Source organism: Ursus americanus, chromosome 1 (genome assembly GCF_024610735.1).
Source record: "Ursus americanus isolate L20-20 chromosome 1, mUrsAme1.1.p, whole genome shotgun sequence".
NCBI classification, from domain to species: Eukaryota; Metazoa; Chordata; class Mammalia; order Carnivora; family Ursidae; genus Ursus; species Ursus americanus.
The window spans coordinates 52,907,432-52,926,789 of NC_142127.1; the positions used below are offsets into that span (position 1 = coordinate 52,907,432).

Below are 19,358 nucleotides of genomic sequence, written 5' to 3' on the forward strand. Positions count from 1 at the left end.
GAGACTCTTTTTCTAATGCATACATAATTATGATAAAATTTAATTTGCAAATTAGGCAGAGTGAGAAATTAACAATAACTAATAATAAAACAGAACAATTGTAAAAAACATACTGTAATAAAAGTCATGTGAATGTGATCTTTCTCGCTCTCTCAAAATAATTGTACTGTACGCACCCATCTTGTGCTGATGGGAGATGATAAAATGCCCACGTGATAAGATGAAGTGAGGTGAATGACACAGGCATTGTAGCATAGCGTTGGGCAACTACTGACCTGACGATACATCAGGAGATCATCTGCTTCCAGACCACCGCTGGCGGTGAGGAACCAAAATCACGGAAAGTAAAACCGTGAATAAGGGTACCGCTGTATTCAAGTATGAAAATTTGAGTTTTATTTGGTTTCCAGCAGAGTGTCTAAAAGCCTCCAGGAATATCATAGTGCACTTAATCCCCTATTCAGAAATATACCCTTTGCTTCGTTATCCAATATCCTAGGTATTATCCTAGAGGCCTGTCCTCTTGGAAATATCTATCCTTAACTCAGCGTAGAGTCACCTGGCTTCTCTTGCCAACTCAAATGATTCGCATAGCAGCCAGCAAGCAGCAGCTTTGAACCTCACTGACCACTGGTGATAGTTTGGACAGTTGCAAAGTCATGAGAGCAATTACCCAGAATGTGGCTGTAGTGATGGTCTGAAGAGCTTGGCCCTTTGAAAGTGAGCTTTTGTCACCCATCTCATGGTGTAGAGGAGCGTCTCCGCTGCCTGTGAGTGGAGTCAGCTCTGTTGCGTGTGTATGTCCTACCAGCTCTCGATTTATATAGTATATAAAATGGTATGGAGTTTATTTAAAATGCAGTTTTCTGAACCCCTTTCCAACAAATTCTGATTTGGTAAATGAAGATTGGGCTCAGGGAACTGCAAGCATACCAAAGGGTTCTGGTGCAGGTGCTCCTGGGACGACGTTTTAAAAACTGCATTCTCTCTCTTCCTTTTGCCTGTAACCCATGATACACAATTTTTAATTCTCCTATGAGAAAGTCACGAGTTACAGTCCCTAGGGAAGAAATAAAATAAGCAAAAGCCCTTAATACTATAATGCTTGCACGGAGTTTCTCTTTTCTTGACTTCTCAGATACTGTTGGGGGCTTAGCTAAGGGTTCATACATAGGACACGGCCAGACAATGAACTCTACAGGGGAAACGGTTCACAAGTATGAGAGTTGGATGTACTCAGAAGTATTCTGGAAGAGCTGAAAAGTATGTGATGTTGAAGGTGATCAGGTATATCTTGTTACAGTGATAAGTTTCATCTGTGTCTTACACACTTGGAAGGGATGTAAAGGACAGCAAGTCAGGCTCTTTCCCTAACTCCCAACTTCCTAGACTTGAAGTATTCTCAAGCCTGTGATGAAGACACACATCTAGTAACTTCCAGTTCCAGGAGCATTTATTCCCTGCTGTCTTCATTCTGTGCTAGACATCTGTACCTATGTGCTTAATGCTCAATAAACATGCATATGCTCATGCTAAAATATGTGTGAGCATGATCATTTGTGTGCAATCCAATGAACCAGAAAAACAGGCATCTGTATGTATTCCATCTTTACCCAGCTAGCTTTCTCGTACCTCCAGTTCTTGCAGCCTCATCTTCAAGAGTTCCATGACAATTTCCTTCACTGATGGAGACCTAAGACTTATAAATACATACTTATCCTGATAAGGTATACATACTTATCCTGATAAGGTATACATACTCTGTATCACGCACTATGCTAGGTTCTGTATATTTAAAACAATGAGTAAGACATAATCCCTGTCCTTGAGAAGCTCACAGTCTAGTGAGTAAGACAGATATATACGATTACTGACAATAGGATTTGACAAATGCTTTAATAACATCATGGTATAATGGAAGCACAAGGAGAAGAAGGCTGAGTGGATGAGGGGAGGAGAGCTTGGGATCATAGGAAGGCTTTAGAGAGAAGGTAATATTTAAGTAGGCTTTTGAAGCAGGAGCCAGTGGTGTGATGGAGAAGAAGAAAGCATCGCAGGCACACCAGACAGCATGAGCAGAGGCTCAGGGTTGTGAATAATGGTTGTGTCTGGAGCAGAAGGCGGGTCGGGCAGTGAGGGTGGCGGCAATTATGGCCAGGGAAGTAGAGTAAGATCGGATTGTGAAGGGCCCTGCTGGAGGGTGTGAATCGTCTCCTACTCTAAGTAAGCTGGGGAAAATTTAATCCAGAAATACAATTTGTTGACACCATGGAGGAGGGATGGGAGAAGATGAAAACTGGAAGAGTAACTGAGGAAATTGGCAAATCTCTAGGCCAGGGAAGGTGAGAGCTTGACCCGAAGCTCAAGAGACGGTGGTGAGGACAATGGCACGCATTTGAGGGTATTGCACAGGCCAAATCCACAGTCCTTGCTAATGGGTTGGATATAAGAGAAAGAGCATGACCTTGGACAAGGGTAGATAGGATAATCCTATCAGGATGCCACATGCTACATGTGGCATATAGATCAGAGAGTAGGCCTGATGAAAAACATGACAGTTCGTACAGCTATAATCCAAAAGTGTCCTATTCTTCCACCAGTTTAGGATTGTCAGACAAAATACAGAATGTCCAGTTAAAGGTAAATTTCAGAGAAACAGCAAAAATAAATTTTAGTATAAGTATGCTCCAAATGTTGCACAGGACATACTTGTCCAAAAACAATGTTAATCTGAACATAAAATTTAACTAATAATCCTGTTTATCCTTTTTGCCCTTCCCCCCTCCAGATCTGGCAACCCTACACTTGTTTGAGTGACATTATAACAGCTCATCTCTCAGTGCACTAGATGGTTAACCTACCTACCCCCGAAAGGATTAAGAACTCAAATTTTTCCCAACATGGAGATCGTTTCCTATAATTTCTGTAACTTGTCTGTGCTCTGCCTTCCCTCTGCTGATTGATCATTCCTCCATCATCACTCTGCTCACCAGTTCGATACCATCTGCTCTACTGCCCCATATGGGGCTTGCTACTGAATGACTCTCATCTACGGCTGCCCCAGCCCCATGGGGCACTTACTTTGCTCTTGCTGCTGACTGGAATGTCTCACCATCGAATCTCCCTCCATGTCTCACATGTTTGCGTTTCCTTTGGTGAACTAGGGAAAGCCCTTTCCCATCATTTTATCTATTGTTTTATGAGGAAATAAGGTCTTTCCAGTAGGTATGGGGGCCCTTGTGATGCCATTTTCTCCCCAGCTTTATACCACCACCCAGGGTGTCAAATCAATCTTCCAAAGAACTTGCAGTACATTCAAGTATAATCTCACTTTGAGAGGCTCTGTTGCTAAAGCTAGCCATGGCACCAGACACGCCCCTTCTGACTGAGCCACTCTACAACTGAGTCAATATTTATTGCCATAACTATGGCTTCATTTTAGCTCCCACATTCTTATTCACTTTAATGTGGACCATCCCTAAAGTATCTCTTCTCTGGATTCTCTTTTAAATCAGTTATAACGTCCGTGATCCCTCCTTGATTCATGAGTTGAGGAAAATCTTTAACATGTATTTATTTTATAGCTGTGGTAGAGTCCTAATTTTACCTTTTTTGAGAATTGTATTTTAAACAAGGCCAAGAAATGATTCCTCTGCCAGTAAGGGCCACACAACTTTTTTATGTTGTAGCTGCAACCACCATCTGCAAAGCCCTTCTCAGAATTTTTAGTCTGCAATGTGTTTTCTCCGTTGCTTTTATCTGACACTGGTTAATTTGAGGTTTTTGTACAGATGTGGAGAGGTAATAAAGAGTAGTTATTAACTGCTCTGGCAAGGTAATAACTTCTAAATTGGAGGGACATTATATGATAATCTGAACAAATTAATCATTTAAAAAGCAGCAGCACCTTCGTCCTTTTCCAATTTGCAAAAACCTGAGAAATGAAAACACTACATTGAGGTAATGGGAGCAGTTAGAAAAGAAATGCAGCGACATGGTATCTGTCCCGCTTCCCAAGCTTGTCCTGAGAAAACCCATCTGCCTCTCTCTCTTCTGGTTCCATCATACAGCCAGGTAGTCATCTCCACTCAGCTACTCTGTCTGTGTTTCCTGAGGACCCATTCCATGGCCCTGAGAATGCAAAGATGGACGGACACAGCCCCACAGATGGACAAACTATTCCAGCGAGGGTGGCATGGGACACACAGCCCAGAAAGGACAGGTTGCTTGCCTTCACTTGCAGGTCACAAAAGCACTTAAATTGAGACCTGAGAAATGCAAAGCAACTAACCAGGGGAAGGAGTGGGAATTCGAGGTTCTCAGGGAATTGTACACGCAGAGGCCGAAGGGTGACAGACAGAGTGCATGGCGGACTCCGAGACTACAAGCCATCTGGAACACAGATGCAGTAACGATAGTGTGGACGATGGCAAGAGCCAGGCTGCTGTTTGCTCTATCAAACCGGGAGGGAAAAAAATCAAACAATAACATCCAGCATTTCTTGGAGGCTTACTAGATATCAGGGATTACACTAAGCATTTTACAAATACTGTTGCATTGAATCCTCATCAAATTAAGTTTTCCTCTCTGTATTGTGTCTTAATTACAAAACTAATATATGCTTGTTGTAACACATTAAATAACCTTGAAACCCTAACCCCTAGCAAAAGCGACGGTTTGGCTTATATTCTTTCACACACGTTTCAGTGCTCACCTAGCAAATATAAACATACAACACAAAGGTATTTGCATGAAGATGGGTTTGTACTCCTACTCATTTGGCAATGGCTTTTCTAAGAGAACGAGATAGTGCTTTCTTTCTGTGCCAATAGCACTCTCGCAAACATGGTGAACGTTTCTCAAGCCCGCCTGACTTTCGGCAAGAAGTGTGGCAAGCACCAATCTCACAAAGTGACACAGCACAAGAAAGGCAAAAATTCTCTTTATGCCCAGGGAAAGTGGTGTTATGACAGGAAGCAGAGTGGCCACGGTGGGCAGACTAAGCCGATTTTACGGAAAAAGGCTGAAACCACGAAGATTGTGTCGAGGCTTGAATGTGTTGAGCCCGACTGCAGATCCAAGAGAATGCTGCTATTAAGAGACGCAAGCAGACTGAACTGGGAGGAGATAAGGAGAGAAAGGGCCAAGTGATCCAGTTCTCGGCTTCATATTTTGTTATATAATGAAGACAATAAAATCTTGAGGTTATGTTCAAAAACAAAACAATATGCATGGACATCTTTCCAGGTCAATACAAACAGATCTAAATCGTTCTTTTAAGCATACATATCACAATTAACAGGAAAAATGTGCCAGAATTTATTCAACTATTTCTCTACTAATAGACATTCAAGGGCTTTTCCCCCACTACGAACAATACTGAAATAAACACATCTTTAGTGAATGTATCCTTATATACTGATGCTTTCACTTTTGTAGCATAAATTCCCCCAAAGTGGGTATGTGCATTGAAAATTTTAGAGATACTGTAACACTAAATTGTTAATGTTCTTTACAACCCATTCATTTTTATACCTCTGCATAGTTGCAGAAAATAAATTGTTTCTCCAGGCAACTCCTTGAGGTTTGTGCAGAATGATGAGGTCCTCAGGTCTCTTTTATGGTCGACCTGAAGGCTTAGGCTAAATTTTACATACTTGGACAATGAGACCAAAAAATATATTGAATGATAAAACATCTCTTTATACCCACATCCCTTCATTTACTGCTGAGGGACTCCTTGCTCACTGCTGGGCTTGAGCAGGTGCTGGGCTGTCAGGCTGCCAGATTCTAGGTGGAGAAGTCATCAAATTATGAATGAATACCTGTCATCGTGGTCACATGACATGCCCCTTCTGACTGAGCCACTCTGCAACCGAGTCAAAATTTATTGACATAACTATGACTTCATTTTTAGAAATATAAGAAAACATATTCTTAGAACTATTTGCTACATATTTTTTCAAAGATTTATTTGCATTATTTCTAATTAGGGGTTTGAAGAATATGGCAAAAACGGCACTGTAAGAAAGACAAAGACAGAGGGGAAAAATCTTAAGTCCAAAGCTAAAGCATAAACCTTATTCTAAAACCGAGCAATTTCTTTTCCTTTTTTGACATAAGAGCACAGGCCTTTAACTAGTGGATGTGGAAGAACCTAAGGGCTCTACTTTTCAAATATTTAGCAGCATCGTCGGGAGCATGCTTAAAGTTCCCTTTGTCCTTAGTAACTCAGGCAGCATCATAAGCATGTGCAAAAGTACTCTTTGTGTGGCGGGGGCGGGGGGGGGATCTTTGTCATTCTGTTTGGCTTCCTTGCTCCTTTCAAAGCCCCTGGCCCTCACATTTGGGGGCTTGCCTGCCCTTTATGAGTCTTGGTCAGAGTCTACCTACCCTCCAAGGTGCCAGATATTCACCTTTCCAGTCCCTGGCACTGGGGAATATCTGGCCTCACCCACTGCATGCACCACCGCTACACTTTACCGTGGAAGCCAAGAAGGAGGCATTTTCAGAAGAAGAAGGAGAAGAAGAAGGAGGAGGAGGAAGAGGCGAAGGAGAAGGAGAGGAAAGGGAAGGGGAGGGGGAGGAGCGGAGGAGGAAGAGGAAGAAGGGAAAGAAGAAGGCAGCGGCAGCATTTTCTAGAATCCATTCTGGTGAAGGTAGATGCAGTTTTCAGAGGCAATTTGGCAGTTCTGGTGGAATCATTAAGCATCAAAATCAGTGATGTTGGCAGTGCCTGGTGTAGTATCTGTGGCCAAAGCAGAAGCAGAAGGGTCTCCACTAGACCACTTCTGCTGTATGATTTTGGTCACCATTCCTGAAACAGACAGAGCTCCATGCCTGGTTCATAAGCCCTCCTGGAGATTCTATGTTCTACTGAATATCCTTTAATGAACTCCTTTTCTGCTTATATTAACCAGGACTGGATTCTGCTGTTTGCAACTAAGAAGTCCTTTAATGGCCCCTCAAAATTATTATGGTAAATCTTTGTGGTTTTAAAGTATTTAATAAGCTGAAGATTTAGAGTCATCATCTGAAAAATAATCAGAACTCCACATTTCTCCAATTTGACCCTGATATTACATTATCTTTTGGAGTAACTGAGTCACGAGTCCCCTCTGCTATATTTCTGCTATATTTCTCCATGTGCTCCTAGCTCCCCTCCCCTGCTCTCCTCCTTTCCCCCTTCCCTCCATGTCTCACCAAACTTACCCTCAGGAGAGCTGTGTGAGCTTGCTAGCATAGCTAGATTTCCGTGGCTTATGAGAATATCCTGCATGTGGTAGGAAAAGCATTTAAACAAAGGAAGAAGTCTCTAAATCTGGGACTCCAAACAGCAGCAAACAAATAAGAGAGCTGTAAGTGGGGTTTGGGTCTGGAGGGATCTGGAGCACCAAGACCGTCACTTCTTCCACATTAGCATAAAGCCATTTCTAGAGTAATAAATACTCCCCCATGAATCACCCACATTCCACTTAGACAAATCCATACTTACCTTGCTAAAAAGCAATTATGTCGTTGTGGATGGCACTATCTGGCTTTCAAACCTTGGCTGACTCTGCATCCCACGAGGACGGCCCAAGCCCCAACCCTTGGGCCTCATCATGGCCCCCACTTGTGTTATTGAGGAGCCCCTCATGTCTTCCCCCCCATATCCTGGCACTCCCCCCCCCCTTACTCAGCAGTGAAGTTCTATTCATCTTTTATACTCCTCGCAGTCAATACCTCCTCTGTGAATTCTTCCCCAGTCGCCCGGCTCCTTACTCTGACCTCTATTCTCGGGGCTATCAGATTGTGTTGTCATTATGTCTTTGGGCTGTGCTCTCCCAACACTGCTGTGCTCCTGGAGAGCATGGGCTGCCTCAGTCAAGTCACAGTTCTTTGGGACCCAGCAAATAGCCCTAAAATAGACATTTCTTAAATGCATACAGGCATAAGAGTTTCTCCAAAGTGACAGAGGGGAAGTCCAAGGATCCCAGTCCTACAGACTCACACTTTGTTTTCAAACTCCCCCAGATAACACATTTGGGTGAATATCAGTTTGCTGAAGCCCTGTGTTAAGAGAGAAGCAGCCTCCATGCAGCTCTCATATGACCTGTCCTGGCAAGGCAAAGCCATTTTTCTGGCTCAGTGTTCTTAACAACTACAGCCACATAAGGCTCGGCTTGGAGTCAAGCCTGTCTGGGCTCACACCCCAGTTTTACTGCTTATGGGCTAGCGTGTGATCTTGGACAAGTTACTGAACATTTCTGTGCCTCAATTGCCTCATCTGTAAAATGGGCAGATAATAGGACCTATTTCCTAGAGCTGTTGTGAGGACCAATTACATTATTATATAAAATGTTTACAGCAATGTCTGGCATATAATGCTTCACTTAATGTTAGCTATTACGATCATTATTAAATCTGAAATCATTTAATGTCCTTGAACATTATTCAAATTTATATATATGCAAATTCCACTAATGTATGCTCAATGATGCCAACATTAATCATATCAGAATTTGCCCCATAAGCATATTTTGAGCATAGGCTAACGTGCCCGTATGCAGAGGATTTCAAAAGCCACCGTTTCACAGACTAGCTGTGAGAATGTTTTTCAATGAACTTTGCCCTGGCAGTTAACAAGTGATAAGAAAGTTCATTCAATGGGATTTTAAAGGCAGCTAAATTGCCCCAAGTTTAGACTACCTGAAGCTGGTATGGCAGAGCTCGCCCTGGCAGCCAGGGCACTGAATCCGTGACCCCTGCTAGTTAATATGAAGGGGAGGGAGCCGAGGGAAGAGGAGACACACATGAACAGAGAATGCAGAATAAAAGAGAGAGCAGGGCTCTGACATGCCGAAGAGTTCTCTTGGGAAAAACCTACGAGCTGATGAAACATGAGTTTTAAAAAGAGTTGTCGGTCTGTTTTTCACCCATTCTATTTTCTGCATATAAAATTCCTTCTGCGTTACTCAGTCATTATGACTATTTAAGATTATTACCACAGCTTACTACACAGCCAAACTGACTCAAAAGCATCTCAGAGGAACTCATTTTTCTACCCTTAACAAAAGTATCCTTCTGTTTATTTCCAAAGACCAAAATTTCAAAGACATATTTTTCCATTTACCGTGGCATTAAGCAGCCCTCAACTCAGGACCAAATGTGTTTCTAGCAGATCATAAGGTTGTTTTCCAACCCCCCATTTGCCAAGCTCTGTACATTCATTCGGGGAAACTCTCTTTAAAACAGGCCCCATTTCCTTTTGTATTACTTTTATCTGGATCTAGTTTCAATCAGCCAACTTACTGCCAAAAATATTAACTCAGTTCTATCTTCACGTTAGAATAAAATTGAGCAAGCTTTTACTCCAAACAATGTGTTAAAACAAATTTAGCATGTAACTATCTTTGGCTCCATGATTATTTTCCATGATTATTTAAGAGTGTTTCAAGAGGGACAAGAAAATTAGAAGGTAGTAATATTCCAGATGACATAGCTGTTAGGCACTGAATTGTGTTCTCCCCAAAATTCATATGTGGAAGTCCTAACCCCCAGCACCACAGAGTGTAACTACTTGGAGATAAGGCTTTTAAAGAGGTGATTAAGTTAAAATGAGGCCTCTGGGGTAGGGCCCTAATCCAATCTGTGTACTGTCTTTAGAAGGAGACATCAGAACCCACTGAGAGACGCCACGGGTGTGCGTGCACAGAGGGACAACCATGTGAAGAGGCAGCAAGCTGGCAGCCATCTGCAAACCAAGGAGAGAGGTCTCAGAGGAAACTAAACCTTTCAGCACCTTGAACTTGGACTTCCAGCCTCCAGAACTGGGAGACAATAAATTTCTGTGGTTTAAGCCACCCAGTCTCTGGTATTCTATTCTGGCAGCCCAAGCAGACTAACACTAAGAATTCAGGTGTAGCAATTAATCCTCTATGACGTGACAAATCACATTCTTCAACTTTGTGCCATATCAACAATATAATCATAAGGAATCATTGCCAAGTCCTCATCTTTGGTTCCCCTCCCCTTGTCCCCTTCACCCGGTGCCCTTGGTCTGCACAGGAGCAGGTCTCCAGCTGTCCTCCTTCGGGTGTTCTCAAGTAATCTGCCTGATGCCCCAGAGTCACTGGAAGGCTTCAGAAAGCAGACTGCTGGGCCCCACTCCCAGAGTTTCTAATCCAGTAGACCCGAGATGCGGCCCAAGAATTTGCATTTCTAACAAACTGCGTGTGATACCGAAACTTTGAGAACCAGTGCGCTGGTTGTCTCCTCACCTCAGCTGTACCTGTGGTCAAATCAATGGCACATACCTGGAGGGCCCCGCATGGACCAAGTGGACTAAGCTTAGAAATTAATTTATGCTAATGTAAAGAAATATATTACCCCTCCCAGAGTATCTGATTTTATATGGTCATTTAGAGAGAGTATCAATGATGCCTGGAAAGATCCCACTATAAGTCATAAGCGGCTGAATTATTTAGGGCAGGCTAATTGCTATTACAAGGAAGCCCAAGTCTCAGCGGCTTAACATAGTAAGAGTTTATGTTTTACTCACAGTCCAGTGCAGGCTGGGATGTGGGATGGTTACTCTGCTCCATGCAGTCATGCAGAAACCCAGGTTGCCCATCTTCAACAGCCTCAGAGTCCTTCACTGATCTTCTATCTGGCAGCAGATGAGGAAAGAGAGGAGGGTTTGTGGGAGATTCTTAGGGGCCAGGCTTTTCACCCACATTCCACATTCCCATCATTTCCACTCGTGTTCTATTGGCCAGAACTCAGTCCCATGATCACCAAACTCTAAGAGAGACTGGGGAATACAGTCTAGCTGAGAGGAAAAGGGAAAAAGGTTGATGAACCACAGGCCAATCTCTGCCACATGGAACTACCATGAGCCCTGAAACCATGAAACCATGGCACTTTCAAAAGGCCAACCACGCAGACTTAGGTCATTTAACATTATTGGAGGAGAGCTCTGTCATTGTGCTGATCGTCCTAGCTCTCTTGTGCTTGGCCATAAAAATAAAGTATGTGGGTATCCCTGCTGTCTCAGGTAAATAAAATGATACTCAAGCTGAGTAGATCGAAATGGCCAATGTTCATGTGTCCAAAGCAGTTAATCTGGAAGCAAGCACTTGTGGAAGAAGAAGATGGAGCAAAGGAGGAGATATCTTTTGCTCAGATATGTATCTTATAGTATATATAAATTGTACCACTTCATCTTGACGACCCCATAGAGTATGTACTATTATTTTGATTTTACAAGTGACAAAGAGAGGCTCAAGGGACATAGGGATTAACCTGGTAAGGCTCAGTGGGGCCAGGATTTGAACCCAGGACTGTCTGACTACAAAGTCCAGTCTGTTTTACCCTTTTACCACATTGCCTCATCTTTGGCAATACAAGTTGATTAACTTTTAATTGATTAACTTGAATCAACTAAATTTATCACAGATTATTATTTGTCCCCAGAAACCTGTCAACTGCCCCCTTAACTCCTAAGGCACTAACTTTGGAAAGAGAGTGTCCCATTTTCACCAGCTGAGTCCTTCACACCTTGGACTCCCTGAGCCTCAGTGGCCACATCCAGAAAGTGGGAATCATGTCACTGCCTTCTGAGGTCCGCAAGGCATGTCGGAGCACCTGGGGCCTTTTCATTTCTCTGCCGGTACCGGTTTTTGCCTGCTATTCTCATGTGATGTCGGCAGGGGGTGGCTGCTATGACCCAGCATGGACAAGGGAAGGGGCTGTGTGAGGAGAAGTATTAGTATGTTCTGAGCCTAATGCCAAGCATTTTGTGCATCTGTGGGCACTGAGGAAATGTGGGGGGCAGGGACGTGATGATAAAAATGAAAACAAATGTAACACATGGACAAGGTTTTATAGCATTTTATCTAGGAGTGCAAGATACATTCCAAGTTTTGTCCTAGCTTATCCAATCCTGCTTGATAACTGGTACTGGCCAGAATCACACTGAGGACAAGGCCTGACCTAGGATAATAGCTGCTTGGTCCTTCCACTTCCTTATCATGGACTACTGCAGCCCACACTCAGGGCCCACCTGGCCCATCCCACCCCCTCGCCCAGCCTTCCCTGCAGCACTGCTCAGGAACTTGCCTCCACCTGCTTCCCTGGGCTCACACCCTCCCTTAGACTATGCCTCAAGGCCCTCATGGCAGACAGGAACAATCCCTCTCCACTGGCAGAGGTCCTCAGAACTTGCATCTTCTCATGCACTTAATAATCCTGTCCATTGCACTAGGGATGAGTGAGCATGCTCCCACAGAGGCAGCATGCTAAAGAAAAGAAGGGAAGGCTTTGTGTCACAGAGTACTGTCTCTTCCCAAATGGGTGACTCCAAGTCAGTCACTTCCTCTCCCTTAGCCTCAATGTCCTCATCTGTCGAATGAGAGTAAGAATACTGACCTCATAGGGTTCTCATGAGGGTGAAGCAACTTAGCCCAGTGCCTGGCACACAGTGAGTACTCATCAAGTGATAGGCCCCTTTGCCTTCCTCCTCCCTGCCTACTTGCAGAATTCTTGAGGACAAAATGTCCCTAATTCACCCTTGTATCACCAGCGCTCCGTGTAGAGTGGGTGTCCAATAAGAGTAGAATAAAAGAATGAATGTACTCAGAGCACAGAGTCATTTACTGAACATGAATGAACAGATTAACTGCTCTGTGTTTTCTTGTATGTCTCTCTCTTCTCTTGTCTTTCTGCTCAAAAAATGATTAAGAGGACATGGTCTCTCAAGTTCTTCAGAGAGAAAAATTAAACCAGTCAGAATTGCTCACTAATTTTCCAAGGCTCATCCAAGCTTGGGCTGGCCCCCTGGGAGACATTACGGTAGCCCTGAGGGAGGCAACGGCAGCTGTGCTCCATCCTGCCACTTCTCTGTATCCTGTATTCTGAGACACAGGGGCTGGCTACGGGCTGCTCTGGAGAGGGGGCTGGCCTCTGGCTCCAAAAGTGGCTGCATGGATGCTGGCAGCAGTCGCCACAAAGAATGGCCAAAGTGGGACTCTCCAACCCAGCAAGGCCAGACACTTTGAATTTCTGAGGGCAGTCCCAGTGTTGAGCTTGGAGCCTCCCACTCTGCCTAAGGAGACTCATGCTTACGGCTAATGGGTCTGGACGTTTGGCTCAGAATACAAGGTTCCCACAACCTGTTTCCTATAGCACGATGTAGGACCAAATATGGTTTAATCCCATCTGGATCAAACCAGGGAGCCACTAGAGATGCTCAAGAGGCCCCCTGCCCAGTCCTGCAGAGCTCACTCCAAATCAGCTACAAGATTTGGATGGAGCAGGGGAAGCACTGAGAGAGAGAAAGAGAGAGGGGGGGGGCATGAGGAAAGGTCTGGTACTCACACCATGAGCTGCCAGAGCTAGAGACATCTGGGATCACAGTAATCAGGAGACTAATAAGTAAAATGTACTGAGTACCCAATAAATATGGTCAAGGCTTTGCCTGCATTATCTCCTTTGAGTTTCCCAGCTACCTTATGAGGCAGACCCAACCATTTCAGAATCAAGGAAACCGAGGCACAGAGAGACAGTCATTTGTCCAAGGTCTCCTACTTGGCAACTGTCAGAGTTTGAATTATTACCTTGTACTGCCTTTCATATTGTTTTACTTGACACTGCCTTTTTATTCTAGTTCAAGGCTTCTCATATCTTAGAGTACACTAGAATCACCTTGAGGCCTCGTTAAGACACAGATCTCTGGACCCATCCCTAGAGATTTTGATTCCTTAGGCCCAGAGTGGGGCCCACTGCTTTGCAGTTCTTAAAAGGTCCCAGGTGAATGATCAGTAGGGGAAGAAAGGGATAAAGAAAGGGGGGGTAATCAGAAGGGGGAATGAAACATGAGAGACTATGGACTATGAGAAACAAACTGAGGACTTCAGAGGGGAGGGGGGTGGGGAATGGGATAGACCGGTGATGGGTAGTAAGGAGGGCACGTATTGCATGGTGCACTGGGTGTTATACACAACTAATGAATCATCGAGCCTTACATCGGAAACCGGGGATGTACTGTATGGTGACTAACATAATAAAAAATCATTAAAAAAATAAAAATAAAAATAAAAAAAATAAAAGGTCCCAGGTGAGACTAACTCTGCCGGTCTGGAGACGCCGCTCTGAAAAGCAAGGTCTAGAGCAAACTTCTACCTGCCAGATCTCAACCATAACAGCCCAGCAGATAGAAAATCAAATCAAGATTAAGATTTCCCAAGAAAACCAAAGGAGTTTGTATTGATGTCAATCTTCAGTTACACGGAGCAGGAACTATCTTCTTTACTTGAGTGGTAACTACTCAATTTTTCTCAAGACTTTTGTCCCCATCACCTATAACTTTTACCTGACCAAGTTAAAAAATAGGACAACAGTTTAATATGGAGTTCGAATAACTCTGGAATCCCATTTTAGTTTCCTGTTTCCCTGTTTATTTGGTTGGGGTGATTTTAGCGTCCCTTTCACCCAAGGTCAGAATGGACCTGGATGCCACAGGTGGGCTGGAGGTTATAAAAGAAAAGCATTCCTGAAAGCTCAGAGAACTGGATCTAACTGCCACCTCCAGCTGGGTGACCCTGGACAAGTCATTTCACCTTTCTGGGTGACACTGGATGGGCTGTCAGTTCCCCTCTTGCTCTAGCTTCCTCCCTCCAATCTAAAGCCATGGGTGGCCATGGGCTAATCTTGGTGCCTGGGACCTGGAGACTGACATGGGATGGGACCTACTGACAATGGACACTGAGCTCACTCCATGTCTCCCAGCCAGCTCTGGGATCCCAACTTGGTCCCTCACCTCCAGAATTTGAACCCTTGCTTTATCCTCTGAATGCTGGCACTGCTTCCCCTCCAGGTCTCAGCACTCCAGGCAGTACTGTTGCCAAGAGGCTCCAGCTCCCGGCCCCAGCTCCCTGGGTACCAGAGTCTTCCCTGGGAAGTCTCCAGATTCCTGGGGAAAAGGGTAGAAGGAGTCTTGTCAATAGCTAGAACCCAGAACTCTGTTTCCTCTCCTGCCCTCTTTTCATTACTGCCTGTGACGCCTAAGGAGGACTGTAAGGCCATGGCATGCTTTAGTAGAATATGTTTCAGTTGAACAGTTTTACAGCAGTGAGATGGGGGTTGCCACAACTTAGCTGGTTTTCCTTCACCAGGAAGGAAATGAGTAAGTACAATAGGATGAGCAAGTACATCATAGTAACAATGACATTTTAGCTAATCTTCCTGTAATTATGGCCTCTGTTTTAACTAACTAACCAATAGCCAAATAGCTTGAACTAGATAGGGGCACCTGGAGGGCTCAGACAGTTGAGCATCCGACTCTTGGTTTCAGCTCAGGTCATGATCTCGTGGGTCATGAGATCAAGCCTTGCATGGGGCTCCCTGCTCAGCAGGGAGTCTAAGTTTCTCTCTCCCTCTGCCCTTTCTCCCACTTACCCCGTGCTTGCTCACTCTCTCTCTTTCTCTCTCTCTCAAATAAATAATTTTGTTATCTATATATAAATGATTATATATATATATATATAAAGTAGAGATATTTCCTGGGATTTTAGCATGACCCTGCCCTCACAATCCATACCTCTAGGGCAATGCAGTAGGTAAACTACCCAGTTACAAGGTTCTTTCAGCACTCCCAGAGTGATGTGTCTTTGGATAACTACACTCACCTAACCCTCAACAATTTTCTCTACACAGAGCCCAATGAGCTTCTTTCTACTATGACCAGGAAAACTGCATGAATGGTGGCTTAAACGCAACTCTTTTCTATTTTAATTTGAGGGAGATGAGCCAGAAGAAAGAGATTGTATGTGCCATCTAAGAACAAGACTGGGAGAGGGAGGAGAGTCACAACCGAGTGTGGAGAAGCGGAAGGGGATCCGAGTCCCAGGAGCAGGGCTGGAGAGAAGTGCCACTGTCCCTGCCATAGCCAGGAACTCCTGCCACCTGCAAGGCCCACTCTCTCTGGTCTACAGCCAGGTACACACCTGTCTACATCCAGCAAAATTTATAAAACCAAGGCAGAGAGCAAAATTTGTGTCTAGGATTAATGTTTACAAGACGGCCCTTGGATCATGTAGCATAAGTCATTCAGACAGCCCTCGGGTCCCCCCAGGTCTGGTGTGCCTACTTGGCCTACTACTATTTCCTCTGCACTTGCTGGTTGCCTTGCTTCTCAATCCAGCTTTCTTCTTCTGATCCTGCTGGCCATTTGTGTTTTGTGTCTGTACAGATTTCTTAAAATCTGGACTCATGCGAATTACCTGGAGTTAAAGTACTTATTACAGAGACTCTTAAGAGACAAGGCCCAAATATCTGGTAGTTACCACCCCAGCCCATCCATACCCACATTCCTACATGGCACACACAGATTTTCATTGCTGGCCTCTCACACTACATCACCACCCAAAACCTTTCATGCCAGAGAGAGACACAGAGAGAGAGACAGAGAGATGGGGGGGGGGAGAGAAAGCAGGAAACTTTCAGTATCTTGTCCTCTTACCTCCCCCACCCTAACACCTCCCCCCATGATGGCTCTATCTAAAAAAGGTTTACATTTCAAATGATAAAATATGCATTTAAAATTCCCCAGCCTTCTGCCAGTCCACCTCTGACCCTACCTTCTGCTACCACTTGAGTAAACTCGAACAAGTAAATAGGATTGATGTTATTCTTTAACATTTCATTTTTGAGAAAAAGAAATATGCATTAATGGGAAGTCAAACAAAATCCACCGGTAGGCGCTCCCTTATTCATTTAACATGAATAACAGTGAAGATGCAATTACAACAGCATAAACCAAACCAGGCAGTAAGTGGGCAATTCCCCTTCTGTTCCAATATGCCCCAATTAACACAAACCAAGGAAGGAATAAATTTAAGCAGGAACAGCTTATCAACATACAATTAGCACTCAATAATTTATCCCTGTAATGCCAGAGCAAATAAAAACATTGTGTCATAAATCACTTACTCAAGTAAACCACCAACCCCTGTGCTGAAATGATCTTTTGGTTGATTTGCTTCCTATTCACCACCCTTCTGCTACAAAAGGTTTTTTTTTCCTTTCTCAGATTCAAGACAGTGAGGCAGCTGCATTGGCATTTGCTACTCTCCAGAGTTCAAGGTGATACTAAGCCACAAACAGAATTATAGGGAGGGCCAGCTCAGACCTCACTGAGTATGCATATTTCTGGCTAGGCCAGCCACCGAATAACTGCAAATAAATTGGTGCCTGGCCTTTAACATTTCTAAGGAAGGGAATTCCTCATTCTTCCTTTCTAAAGTATTTTTAGATCTCTCAATTTTTACAGGTAGAAGAGTTTTCATGAATCTTCCATACAACACCTAAAAAACAAATAATCCAATTTAAAAATGGGCAGAACACATGAACAGACATTTCTCCAGAGAAGACATCCAGGTGGCCAACATGAAAAGATGCCCAACATCATTCATTATCAGGGAGATGCAAATCAAAACCACAATGAGATATCACCTCACCAGTCAGAATGGCTACTATAAAAAAGACAAGAAATAACGAGTGTTGGCAAGGACGTGGAGAAAAGGAAACCCAGTGAAAATTGGTGCAGCCACTGTGGAAAACAGTGTGGAGATTCCTCAAAAAAATAAAAATAGAACTACCCCACTATCTAGTAATTGCACTACTGGGTATTAACCCCCCAAATACAAAAACACTAATTCAAAGGGATACACACACTCCTATGTTTATTGCAGCATTATCTGTACTAATCAAATTATGGAAGCAGCCCAAGTATCCATCGATAGATGAATGGATAAAGGAGAAATAATGGCATATTACTTGGCCATCAAAAAGAATGAAATATCGCCATTTGCAATGACATGGATGGAGCTAGAGAGTATAATGCTAAGTGAAATAAGTCAGTCAGAGAAAGACAAATACCATATGCTTTCACTCGTATGTGGAATTTAAGAAACAACACAAACGAGTGAAGGGGAAAAAAAGAGAGGGGAGACAAACCAAGAAACAGACTCTTAACTATAGAGAACAAACTGATGGTTACCAGAGGGGAGCTTGCGGGGGAGGGAATGGGAGAAATAGGTAATGGGGATTAAGGAGTGCACTTGTGATGAGGACTGGGTATGGAAGTGTTGAATCACTATATTGTACACCTGAAACTAATATAACACTGTATGTTAACTACACTGAAATTAAAATTAAAAACTTAATAAAAAATGTTTAAAAAAAGAATCTTCCATCCAGTACGTCTATTTTCATTTAAATCAATTTATACTGGTTTTATGAAAATTAAAAACAGCCTGTCATCTTCTTCTCTGTAAGGCCTATAAATCTAAATCTATAAATCTAAAGGCAATCATTAAGTCCTTGAATGTTTCCCATTCTTTCACTGCCAAATCTTAGTTCTTTAAACTTTTTGTGGTGTGCATCGCCTCTTTGAAATCAGATGTGTTCTCCATCCTCCTCCTGCCAATTCTGTTTCCCAGACTCTCTTGCAACTGATTTAGCCGAAGAGAACCCTGGTAGAAGACTAGAATGTAGGAGATAGGAAGGATCCAGGGTATTATTCCACCTCTGTCCTGGCAAGTCCAGTCAGGCCTCATTATTCATGAATTCCATTCATGAATTTCCACTGCAAATTTTCCTACTTACTAAAATCTATTTGTAATCCCCAAATCAATATTTGTGACACTTCCATGGTCATTCACAGACATGTACAAAACAATGAAAAATTTGAATTGCCTGACGTGTCTCCAGCTGAGGTCAGACAAGGCAATACTTTGCCTTATTTCAGTTCTTATGCTGTAAATAAGGGTCCTTTTTGATGGAATAGTGTCCTATTTTTCTCACGTGTGTGTTTTTTGTTGGTGATGTCACTGTTTAAAATGGCCCCCACACATAGTGCTGAAATGTTGTCTAGTGTTCCTAAGCACAAGATGGCTATGGTGTGCTATGGTGTATCTTAGGAGAAAATACATGTGTTAGATAAGCTTCATTCAGTCACGACTCATAGCGCTGTTGGCCATGAGTTCAATGTTAATGAAGCAATAATATAAGTAAGGTGCCTTAAACAGAAACACATAAAACAAGGTTATAGATTGATGGATTGAGGAAAATGCTATGACCAGAGGCTCATAGGAACTTAATCCTATATTTTCTCTAGGAGCGATGGTTCAGTACTTAATTCAGTGTTTGTGGTAACTTTATAGAACACAACTACCACAGATAACAAGAATCTACTATATTTCCCAGTGATGCCCATGTCTTCTCTGAAAGTCCAGATTACCACCAGATAGCCCTTACCTCCTCACTCCCAACTTCCACTGGGAAGTCTCCACCATGATTCTCACAAAATCACCCCA

General features: G+C 43.4%; 1 pseudogene; it reads left to right on the forward strand.

The window, feature by feature from the left end:
• The first annotated feature begins 4,845 nt into the window (after window positions 1–4,845).
• Window positions 4,846–5,183, forward strand: LOC123794096 (large ribosomal subunit protein eL42-like; annotated as a pseudogene).
• The last annotated feature ends 14,175 nt before the right edge of the window (window positions 5,184–19,358 follow it).